This window comes from Bombina bombina, chromosome 9, assembly GCF_027579735.1.
Source record: "Bombina bombina isolate aBomBom1 chromosome 9, aBomBom1.pri, whole genome shotgun sequence".
In the NCBI taxonomy this organism is placed as follows: Eukaryota; Metazoa; Chordata; class Amphibia; order Anura; family Bombinatoridae; genus Bombina; species Bombina bombina.
The window spans coordinates 91,104,717-91,117,778 of NC_069507.1; positions in this window are offsets into that span (position 1 = coordinate 91,104,717).

Consider the following 13,062-nt stretch of genomic DNA (forward strand, 5'->3'; position numbering starts at 1 on the left):
GGCTAAACTTATGCAAGTAAAAAGACCGTCCACAATTTTGCAAATAACATCAGAATTCAACCTTGGTGCGGGAATAAACATATTGCAACGCACCATCTTGTCGTTGTTATTAGAGAAGAACAAGAGAACACGCCATCTGTGGTCATAACAACAACAGAACTGGACCATCGAAGACTGGAAAAAGGTTTCTTGGTCTGACAAGTCGAAGTTCCTAGTGAGTGATGTTGATGGTAGGCTCTGAATTTGGCAAAAACAGCATGAATCTATGGACCCGTCATGTCTGATGAAAACTGTGCAAGGTGGTAAGGGCAGTGTTATGGTGTGGGGAATGTTTTCTTGGCACACGGTCTAGGTGTATATAGAAATCTACACATTTGTGCTTCCTGTCAAATCCCTACAAGGAGGAGGAAGCCTTTGCAGGAAGCTTTATCTTATCTTGATGTCATAAAACTTCTACGCTAGTGAATAGAATAGAAAGCATGGAGTGTTTGTTAAACCTTGCACTAACTGAACTCTGTTCTGAAGTGGCCAAACTGTGACAAACTAACTGGTGACTATTGCAGGGTTGGTTAAACCCTTTGAGGTACACACAAACAGACAAATTCCACGGCATGCGGCTAGCATCAGACCTTGAACCGGAAAGCCAGTGTCAAAGTTCATTCAATTCTATACAGGCAATTCAGAGTGCCATAGCTGCGGCCGATAACACCGCTATCAGTACCACACGAACAAGAAGGTGCAGGCACTCCTCAGTGTGAAATATAAATACATCCATTTATTGAATAAGCCATTAAAAAAAGAATAGCATCAGATAGGCAGAGCAACAAACATGGAGGAGATGGCCTGACTCGTTTTTCACTCTCTAGTGGTGCTTATTCAAAGGCTGACATGTACAGGTAAAGGGAGCCCATATATAGGGCAAATGTAACCCTTTACCGGCAATTCAATTAACATATTGTCTAAAAAAACATACATACCAAATTAAAAAAATATACCGTATATATATATATATATATATATATATATATATATATATATACAATACAATATTAAAAACTATTTTAGGACCTACTCATAATATGAGTAGAATTTGTCTGTTTGTGTGTACCTCGATTGGTCTCACCACTGGCTGTGGCCGTCAGTCATGTATAGACCTGTATAAGGCTCCACAGAGGACATGGACACTCCTAAGAGGAATATGTGAGTACAGTGTTTCTCTTTGATTTATTCCATGGGTGAGCATAATTAGTTCTGTTCTATTGTCCCCTGAAAGAGCATTTTTTACTGTTGATAAGACTAAAGAAAAGAAATAGACTTCAGCAAACAGGTTGTGTTCACAATTCTGGCACCGGACTCTATCCTTCCTTACAACAATTGGTATTTAAGTGTGTATTAACTTTTTCCATTGAGATATGGCAGACTCAGGCATGGAGGCTGCAGGATCTACTGCATTGCAGAATGAATCCATCACTATGTATACTGTAGAAAAATCAATGACACATGACATGTTTAACATGGGAATTAGGAAGGACTTTTTGATAAAGTTTTTTCAAAAGAGGAAAGTGAAATAGAAGACTCTGAATTAAAGGCAAAATTTAAATTATTACAACACTATCTTACAGCTGACCTCAGACTAATGTGGGATATTTTGGAATTTAATAAATACATGGAAGACCAGAGGATCATCAGAGGTCTAAGAATTAAGAAATATCTATCATTTTAATTTGATGATTTTTCAGATATGGAAGAGTGGAATACAGCTTTAACAGATTGTTCCTTTAAGTTAATCAGTATATTGATTCTAGTAAAAGAAAAAAGAGAATGAAGTTGATAACAACTAGTACCATCAAGGATGATTTAAACCCCCTAGAGGCCAGATCAAAATATTTGATACATGACAAAAAAATGGATGAGATACTCACTAAGTGTGATCAGGAGCAAGCCTCCAGAAAGGGCAAAAAAATTAATAGGGATAAGGAGGACTATGATCAAAATAGCGTATACAATTAGGCAGCTGTTTGCCAACAACGCAAAAACAGAAATAAATATGGGAGAAAATATCAACCAGCGCAACATAAGAAAGAGGTTATCAAAATGTGCCCAAATCCATTTTAAAGAAGAATGCAAGAAAAGTAACATTCAGTGCCTCTGAAGAGGAATCATCCAAATTGGAAGGTAATACAACAGCCAGCTAATTTTCTTCCCTTTGTTCTTCTTCTTTCCCCTCTTCTCCCTCCTCCTCTCCCTCTTCTTGTGTTTTTTTGTTGTCATTGGGGAAAAGAGGTAGAAGAGATTATTCCAGTGGTTCGTCCGAAGACGCACAAGGCCACAGAAAAAGAAAGAGACATAGAAGAAGATGGAGGAAAAAGAGGAGGAGGAAAATCCAAGAAGAAAAAGGGACAGCATTAACGGACATTTACAATCCTATTACAGAGGGACTCAGTATCATTAACGTATATCAATATACATTGACAGATTTGGAGAAATCAGTTCTAACTTTAATACTCTATTAGCTATAAATAAATGTATACCTAAGTTATCTTTAAAAAAGATTATTTTCATTGACGAATATAGAAAATGAAGCAATTGGGAATATAGAAATTGATTGTGATACTAATGAGAACAATTATGCCTGTGCTATTGTAACCTTAAATGAATTATATAATGGTGATGACCTAGATACACCCCTTGATAATAAATCTTATTTTTACCCTATTAACTTTAGGTGTCCAATGATTAATGCTTACCACAAGGCTGGGCAAGCAAACATTCTTAAATTGGAGGAGGAAATCAGTGCCAGCAGGGATATTGTCACCTTGAATCTGAGTCACAAAGCGCATGTAGCTATTAAATCATTACAGGATAACAATGATATTGTGATATGGAACTCGGATAAAGTGTACAGCTTAGTCAACAAGAGATTCATTTTTTGGATCTTACTATACAAATAAAAGACAATCAGATTGTAACCAAAATATTTAGGAAACCAACAGCAGGGGATATGATTTTGGATCCATCTTCCCAGCACCCTAAACATTTAATAAAGGCTATTCCAAGAGGGCAGTTCATTAGACTATGCAGGAATACTAAATCTGATACTATATATGAATAGTGATGTCGCGAACTTAAAAATTTCGGTTCGCGAATGGCGGACTCGAACTTCCGCTATTGTTCGCGAACCCGCAAACCGCACAAACCTCCATTGACTTCAATAGGCAGGCGAACTTTAAAACCCACAAGGAGTCTTTCTGGCCACAATAGTGATGGAAAAATTGTTTCAAGGGTACTAACACCTGGACTGTGGCATGCTGGAGGTGGATCCATGGCAAAACTACCATTGAAAATTACATAGTTGATGCAGAGTCTGCTTTTAACCCATAAAGGGCCTAAATCACCTAACATTAATAAATTGTTTGCAATAACGTGCTTTAAAACATCAGTTATGATGTCGTATCGATCAGGTAGTGTAAGGGTTACGCCCGCTTCACAGTGACAGACCAAACTCCAAGTGTAACGCACCGCAAACAACCGTAAACAGTCCATTTGCACAACCATGAGATAGATAGATTTGATCGATAGATACATAGATTATATAGCTCAATAGATGCAATATACATTTGATAGATACGAATTACATAGATCAATAGATGCAATATCTATTTGATAGATACGAATGTTATCGATCAAAAGATGCAATATACATTTGATAGATACGAATTACATCGATCAAAAGATGCAATATATATTTTATCGATACGAATTACATCGATCAATAGATGCAATATACATTTGATAGATACGATTGATAGATAGATTTGATAGATAAATAGATAGATTTGAAAGATATATAATTTCCCTGACAGAGTATAACAATAAGACATGCGGTCTTGAACCCGTGGTGTGTTAAGTAGTACTATTCTTAGCAGTTTACTACTACCTGTTACTCCCGCCATCGTGGGAGGTCTATATGGCCTGCATTTTTGGAACAGGGAGATGGAAGAAGATGATTGGTCTGTCCTCCTACTTCTAATTTTTCAAAAACACAAGCGGCTGTCTCAAAACAGTCCGGACACGGATTTGATAGATAGATATAAATAGATTGATAGTTAGATAGAATTGATCGAAGATAAATAGATAGATTTGATAGATATATAATTACCCTGAAAAAGTATAATAATAAAACATGCGGTCTGGGACCCATGGTAACTAGGTTGTGTTAAGTAGTACTATTCTTAGCACTTTAATTCCTGTAACTCCCCCTATCGGGGGAGGTCTATATGGCCTGCCTGATTGCCCTGACAAAATATAACAATAAGACATGCGGTCTGGTACCCATGGTAACTAGGGTGTGTTAAGTAGTACTATTCTTAGCACTTTAATACGTGTTACTCCACCTATCGGGTGAGGTCTATATGGCCTGCCTGATTACCCTGACAAAATATAACAATAAGACATGCAGTCTGGGACCCATGGTAACTAGGTTGTGTTAAGTAGTACTATTCTTAGCACTTTAATACGTGTTACTCCACCTATCGGGGGAGGTCTATATGGCCTGCCTGATTACCCTGACAAAATATAACAATAAGACATGCGGTCTGTGACCCATGGTAAGGTTGTGTTAAGTAGTACTATTCTGAGCACTTTAATCCCTTTTACTCCCCCTATCGGGGGAGGTCTATATGGCCTGCATGATTACCCTGACAAAATATAACAACAAGACATGCGGTCTGGGACTCATGTTAACTAGGTTGTGTTAAGTTGTACTATTCTTAGCACTTTAATCCCTGTAACTCCCCCTATCAGGGGAGTTCTATACGGCCTGCCTGATTACCCTCACCAAACATAACCACAAGACATGCAGTCTGGGACCCATGGTAACTAGGTTGTGTTAAGTAGTACTGTTCTTATTAGTTTAATACCTGTTACAACCCCTAATGGTGGGAGGTCTATATGGCCTGCATGATTAGCCGCACCAAATAAATAAACAAGACATGTGGTCTTGGACTGGGACCCATGGCTAACTCGGTTATCAAAAGTAGTACTATTCTTAGCACTTTCATCCCTGTTACTGCCACCTCTCGGGGGAGGTCTACATGGCCATCATGATTAGCCTAACAAAGTACAACAATAAAACCGGTGCTCTTTAAACCATGTTAAGTAGGTCTATTTCGGTAGTACTGTTCTTATTAGTTTAATACCTGTTACAACCCCTAATGGTGGGAGGTCTATATGGCCTGTATGATTAGCCGCACCAAATAAATCAACAAGACATGCGGTCTCGGACTGGGACCCATGGCTAACTCGGTTTTCAAAAGTAGTACTATTCTTAGCACTTTCATCCCTGTTACTGCCACCTCTCGGGGGAGGTCTACATGGCCATCATGATTAGCCTAACAAAGTACAACAATAAAACCTGCGCTCTTGGAACCATGTTAAGTAGGTTTATTTCGGTAGTACTGTTCTTATTAGTTTAATACCTGTTACAACCCCTAATGGTGGGAGGTCTATATGGCCTGCATGATTAGCCGCAGCAAATAAATCAACAAGACATGCGGTCTTGGACTGGGACCCATGGCTAACTCGGTTTTCAAAAGTAGTACTATTCTTAGCACTTTCATCCCTGTTACTGCCACCTCTCGGGGGAGGTCTACATGGCCATCATGATTAGCCTAACAAAGTACAACAATAAAACCTTGGCTGTTGAAACCATGTTAAGTAGGTTTATTTCGGTAGTACTGTTCTTATTAGTTTAATACCTGTTACAACCCCTAATGGTGGGAGGTCTATATGGCCTGCATAATTAGCCGCACCAAATAAATCAACAAGACATGCGGTCTTGGACTGGGACCCATGGCTAACTTGGTTTTCTAAAGTAGTACTATTCTTAGCACTTTCATCCCTGTTACTGCCACCTCTCGGGGGAGGTCTACATGGCCATCATGATTAGCCTAACAAAGTACAACAATAAAACCTGGGCTCTTGGAACCATGTTAAGTAGGTTTATTTCGGTAGTACTGTTCTTATTAGTTTAATACCTGTTACAACCCCTAATGGTGGGAGATCTATATGGCCTGCATGATTAGCCACACCAAATAAATCAACAAGACATGCGGTCTTGGACTGGGACCCATGGCTAACTCGGTTTTCAAAAGTAGTACTATTCTTAGCACTTTCATCCCTGTTACTGCCACCTCTCGGGGGAGGTCTACATGGCCATCATGATTAGCCTAACAAAGTACAACAATAAAACCTTGGCTCTTGAAACCATGTTAAGTAGGTTTATTTTGGTAGTACTGTTCTTATTAGTTTAATACCTGTTACAACCCCTAATGGTGGGAGGTCTATATGGCCTGCATGATTAGCCGCACCAAATAAATCAACAAGACATGCGGTCTTGGACTGGGACCCATGGCTAACTCGGTTTTCAAAAGTAGTACTATTCTTAGCACTTTCATCCCTGTTACTGCCACCTCTCGGGGGAGGTCTACATGGCCATCATGATTAGCCTAACAAAGTACAACAATAAAACCTGGGCTCTTGAAACCATGTTAAGTAGGTTTATTTCGGTAGTACTGTTCTTATTAGTTTAATACCTGTTACAACCCCTAATGGTGGGAGATCTATATGGCCTGCATGATTAGTCGCACCAAATAAAACAACAAGACATGCGGTCTTGGACTGGGACCCATGGCTAACTCGTTTTTCTAAAGTAGTACTATTCTTAGCACTTTCATCCCTGTTACTCCCCTATCGGGGGAGGTCTATATGGCCTGCATGATTACCCTCACCAAAATATAACAACAAGACGTGCATTCAGTGAACCATCGTAAGGTTACTTCCTTTTGCACAATCAAGTATACCAGTTGCAGACAGAGGTTCTGACCCTGCATTATGGCTGCACGTCTCCCTAAAAGAGGCATCTGTTACAGAGTCTGTGGGCATGTATGCAAAGAGCTGGCTTGCCTAAAAGGAGCAGCAAGGCAGTACAGGTCGTTCTCCTTCAGCTGTTTTATACGATGGCCCACGACAATCAACAGCCACAACAGCATGAAACACCACATATGCCATCCTTTTGCACAATCGAGTACAGGTATGGCATTGATTTGAGGAACCCGGAGATAATTTATAGGAACCGGGAATATTGAACACAAAACGTGCTTGGACACACAGTACAGGTCGTTCTCCTTCCGCCTTTGTAGACGAGGGTCCAGGACCCTCCATAGACACAACAGCAGGAAACACCACCTATGCCGTCCTTTTGAACAATAGAGTACAGTTATGGCATCGATTTTAGGAACACAGAGATAATTTTTAGGAACCGGGAAATTTAAAAAGAAACATGATTGGACACCCAGTACACTTCGTTCTCCTTCAGCCTTTTTATACGAGGGCCCCGGACCATCAACAGAAACAACAGCATGAAACACCACATATGCCATCCTTTTGAATAATCCAGTACAGGTATGGCATTGAATTTAGAAACCCGGAGATAATTTTTAGGAACCGGGAAATGGAAAAAGATGCTTGGACAACCAATACAGGTCATTCTCCTTCAACCTTTTTATACGAGGGTCCAGGACCCTCAACAGAAAAAACAGCATGAAACAGCACATATGCCATCCTTTTGAACAATAGAGTACAGGTATGGCATTGATTTTAGAAACACGGAGATAATTTTTAGGAACCGGGAAATTGAACAAAAAAAATGATTGGACACCCAGTACACATCTTTCTCCTTCAGCCTTTTTAGAAGAGGCTCCAGGACCCTCAACAGAAACAACAGCAGGAAAGAGGACATATGCCACCCTTTTGAACAATAGAGTACAGGTACTGCATTGATTTTAGAAACCCGGAGATAATTTTTAGGAACCGGGAAATTGAAAAAGAAACATGATTGGACACCCAGTACACATCGTTCTACTTCAGCCTTTTTATAAGAGGGTCCAGGACCCTCAACAGAAACAACAGCAGGAAAGAGGACATATGCCATCCTTTTGAACAATAGAGTACAGGTATGGCATTGTTTTTAGAGACCCAGAGATAATTTTTAGGAACCGGAAATTGAACAAAAAAAATTATTTGACACACCCAGTACACGTCGTTCTCCTTCAGCCTTTTGATAAGAGGGTCCAGGACCCTCAACAGAAACAACAGCAGGAAAGAGGACATATGCCATCCTTTTGAACAATAGAGTACAGGTATGGCATTGTTTTTAGAAACCCGGAGATAATTTTTAGGAACCGGAAATTGAACAAAAAAAAATAATTGGACACACCCAGTACACGTTGTTCTCCTTCAGCCTTTTGATAAGAGGGTCCAGGACCCTCAACAGAAACAACAGCAGGAAAGAGGACATATGCCACCCTTTTGAACAATAGAGTACAGGTATGGCATGGATTTTAGAAATCCCGTAGATAATTTTTAGGAACTGTGAAATTGAACAAAAAACATGCTTGGACAACCAGTACACTTCCTTCTCCTTCAGCCTTTTTATACTAGTCTCCCGGACCCTCAACAGAAACAACAGCATGAAAGACCACATATTCACTAATTTTGAACAATCAAGTACAGGTATGGCATTGATTCTAGGAACCCGGTGATAATTTTTAGGAACCGGGATATGGAAAATGATGCTTGGACAACCAGTACACTTCGTTCTCCTTCAGCCTTTTTAGACGCGGGTCCTGGACCCTCAACAGAAACAACAGCATGAAAGACCACATATTCCCTCATTTTGAACAATCAAGTACAGGTATGGCATTGATTCTAGGCACCCGGCGATAATTTTTAGGAACCGGGATATGGAAAAAGATGCTTGGACAACCAGTACACTTCGTTCTCCTTCAGCCTTTTTAGACGCGGGTCCTGTACCCTCAACAGAAACAACAGCATGAAAGACCACATATTCCCTCATTTTGAACAATCAAGTACAGGTATGGCATTGATTCTAGGCACCCGGCGATAATTTTTAGGAACCGGGATATGGAAAAAGATGCTTGGACAACCAGTACACTTCGTTCTCCTTCAGCGTTTTTAGACGCGGGTCCTGGAACCTCAACAGAAACAACAGCATGTAAGACCACATGTTCCCTCATTTTGAACAATCAAGTACAGGTATGGCATTGATTCTAGGAACCCGGCGATTATTTTTAGGAACCGGAATATGGAAAAAGATGCTTTGAAAACCAGTAGACTTTGTTCTCCTTCAGCCTTTTTAGACGAGGGTCCAGGACCCTCAACAGAAACAACAGCATGAAACACCACATATTACATCATTTTGATTAATCAAGTACAGGTATGTCATTGATTCTAGGAACCCGAAGATAATTTTTAGGAACCGGGAGATGGAAAAAAAAGCTTGGACAATCAGTAAAGGTCATTGTCCTTCATCCTTTTTAGACGAGGCTCAATAACCCTCTACAAGAACAACAGCAGGAAACACCACATATGGCATTGATTTTCGGAACCCGGAGATAATTTTTAGGAACCGGGAGATGGAAAAAAGATGCTTGGACAACCAATACAGGTCATTCTCCTTCAACCTTTTTATACGAGGGTCCAGGAAACTCAACATAAACATCAGCATGAAACACCACATATGCCATCCTTTTGAACAATAGAGTACACGTATGGCAATGATTTTAGGAACCCAGCGATAATTTTTAGGAACCGTGATATTGAAAAAAATATGCTTGGACAACCAGTTGAATTCGTTATCCTGCAGCCTTTTTAGACGAGGGTCCAGGACCCTCAACAGAAACCACAGCATGAAACAACACATATTACATCCTTTTGAACAATCAAGTACAGGTATGGCATTGAATTTAGGAACCCGGCGATAATTGATAGGAACCGGGATATGGGAAAAGATGCTTGGACAACCAGTACACTTTGTTCTCCTTCAGGACCCTCAACAGAAACAACAGCATGAAACACCACATATGCCATCCTTTTGAATAATAGAGTACAGGTATGGCATCAATTTTAGGAACCCGGAGATAATTTTTAGGAACCGGGAGATGGAAAAAGATGCTTGGACAACCAATACAGGTTATTCTCCTTCAACCTTTTTATACGAGGGTCCAGGACCCTCAACAGAAACAACAGCATGAAACTGCACATATGCCATCCTTTTGAACAATAGAGTACAGGTATGGCATTGATTTTAGAAACACAGAGATAATTTTTAGGAAACGGGAAATTGAACCAAAAAAATGATTGGACACCCAGTACACTTCGTTCTACTTCAGCCATTTTAGAAGAGGCTCCAGGACCCTCAACATAAACAACAGCAGGAAACACCACATATGCCATCCTTTTGCACAATAGATTACAGATATGGCATTGATTTGAGGAACCCGGAGATAATTTTTATGAACCAGGAAATTGAACAAAAAACCATGCTTGGACAACCAGTACACTTCGTTCTCCTTCAGCCTTTTTAGACGCGGGTCCAGGACCCTCAACAGAAACAACAGCAGGAAACACCACATATACCATCCTTTTGAATAATAGAGTACAGGTATGGCATCAATTTTAGGAAACCGGAGATAATTTTTAGGAAAAGGGAAATTTAAAAATAAAAATGATTGGACAACCAGTACACTTCGTTCTCCTTCAGCCTTTTTATACGAGGGTCCCGGACCATCAACAGAAACAACAGCATGAAACAGCACATATGAGATCCTTTTGAATAATAGAGTACAGGTATGGCATTGATTTTAGAAACCCGGAGATAATTTTTATGAACCGGAAGATGGAAAAAGATGCTTGGACAGTACACCCAGTACAGGTCATTCTCCTTCAGCCCTTTTAGAAGAGGGTCCAGGACCCTCAACAGAAACAACAGCAGGAAACACCACATATGCCATCCTTTTGAATAATCCACTACAGGTATGGCATCGATTTTAGAAACCAGTAGATAATTTATAGGAACCGGTAAATTGAAAAAAAAATGATTGCACACCCAGTAGACTTCGTTCTCCTTCAGCCTTTTTATAAGATGGTCCCGGACCCTCAACAGAAACAACAGCAGGAAACACCACATATGCCATCCTTTTGAATAATCCAGTACAGGTATGGCATTGAATTTAGAAACCCGGAGATAATTTTTAGGAACTGGGAGATGGAAAAAGATGTTTGGACAACCAATACAGGTTATTCTCCTTCAACCTTTTTATACGAGGGTCCAGGACCCTCAACAGAAACAACAGCATGAAACTGCACATATGCCATCCTTTTGAACAATAGAGTACAGGTATGGCATTGATTTTAGAAACACAGAGATAATTTTTAGGAAACAGGAAATTGAACCAAAACAATGATTGGACACCCAGTACACTTCGTTCTCCTTCAGCCTTTTTAGAAGAGGCTCCAGGACCCTCAACATAAACAACAGCAGGAAACACCACATATGCCATCCTTTTGCACAATAGATTACAGATATGGCATTGATTTGAGGAACCCGGAGATAATTTAGAGGAACCGGGAATATTGAACAAAAAACGTGCTTGGACACCCAGTACAGGTCGTTCTCCTTCAGCCTTTTTATACAATGGGCCACAACCCTCAACAGGTGCAACAGCATGAAACACCACATATGCCACCCTTTTGCACAATCGAGTACAGGTATGGCATTGATTTGAGGAACCCAGAGATAATTGAGGAACCGGGAATATTGAACAAAAAACATGCTTGGACACCCAGTACAGGTCGTTCTCCTTCAGTATTTTTATACGATGGGCCACAACCCTCAACAGGTACAACAGCATGAAACACCACATATGCCACCCTTTTGCACAATCGAGTACAGGTATGGCATAGATGGAACCCGGAGATAATTGATGTTTGTAAAACAGTTAGAAAGTGCCCTAAAACCTTGCGGCTTGAACACTAGTTGTTGGCGGATAAGTCACGCAAGTCAGCCTGCATTATAAGAAAAAAAAGCCAGCGTGTGTACCATTTGTAGCCCAAGGCAGCTCATCTCATCATCAGGCCTTTTTTACTCAAATGTATTGCCCAATGTCAGTCCCTTCGGGATCCATCCCTCATTCATTTTAATAAAGGTGAGATAGTCAAGACTTTTTTGACCTAGGCGACTTCTCTTCTCAGTGACAAAACCTCCTGCTGCACTGAAGGTCCTTTCGGAAAGGACACTTGAAGCGGGGCAGGCCAGAAGTTCAATTGCAAATTGGGATAGCTCAGGCCACAGGTCAAGCCTGCACACCCAGTAGTCAAGGGGTCCATCGCTCCTCAGAGTGTCGAGATCCGCAGTTAATGCTAGGTAGTCTGATACCTGTCGGTTGAGTCTTTCTCTGAGGCTGGATCCCGAAAGGATCTGGCGATGCATAGGAGTTAAAAAGGTCTGCATGTCCTCCATCAACAACACGTCAGGAAAGCGTCCTGTCCTTGCCGCCGTGGTCGTGGGAGGAGGAGGAGGATTACTTTCATCTCTTCCCCTGTTAGATTCCCGTTGTGCTGTGACATCACCCTTATACGCTGCGTAAAGCATAGTTTTTAATTTATTTTTAAAATGTTCCATCCTTTCCGACTTGAGTGAATTTGGTAACATTTCAGGGACTTTATGCTTATACCGGGGGTCTAGTAGCGTGGACACCCAGTACAGGTCGTTCTCCTTCAGCTTTTTTATACGAGGGTCCCTCAACAGGCACGATAGCATGAAAGACCCCATTTGCACAAGGTTGGATGCCGAGCTAATCATGTCCCGTTCCTCATCCTCACTGATGTCACTGAGGGTATCTTCTTCCCCCCAGCCATGTACAACACCATGGGTACCAGAGAGGTGACAACAACGAGCACCCTGGGATGCCTGTTGTGCTTGGTCTTCCTCCTCCTCCTCCTCCTCCTCCTCAAAGCCACGTTCCTCCTCTGACTCCTCTTCCTCACAATCCTCTTCCTGCGTTGCCGCAGGTCCAGCAAGCGATGCTGATAAGGCTGTTTCTGGTGGTGATGGACACCACAACTCTTCCTCTTCACGCTCATCTACGGCCTGATCCAGCACTCTTCGCAGGGCACGCTCCAGGAAGAAAACAAATGGTATGA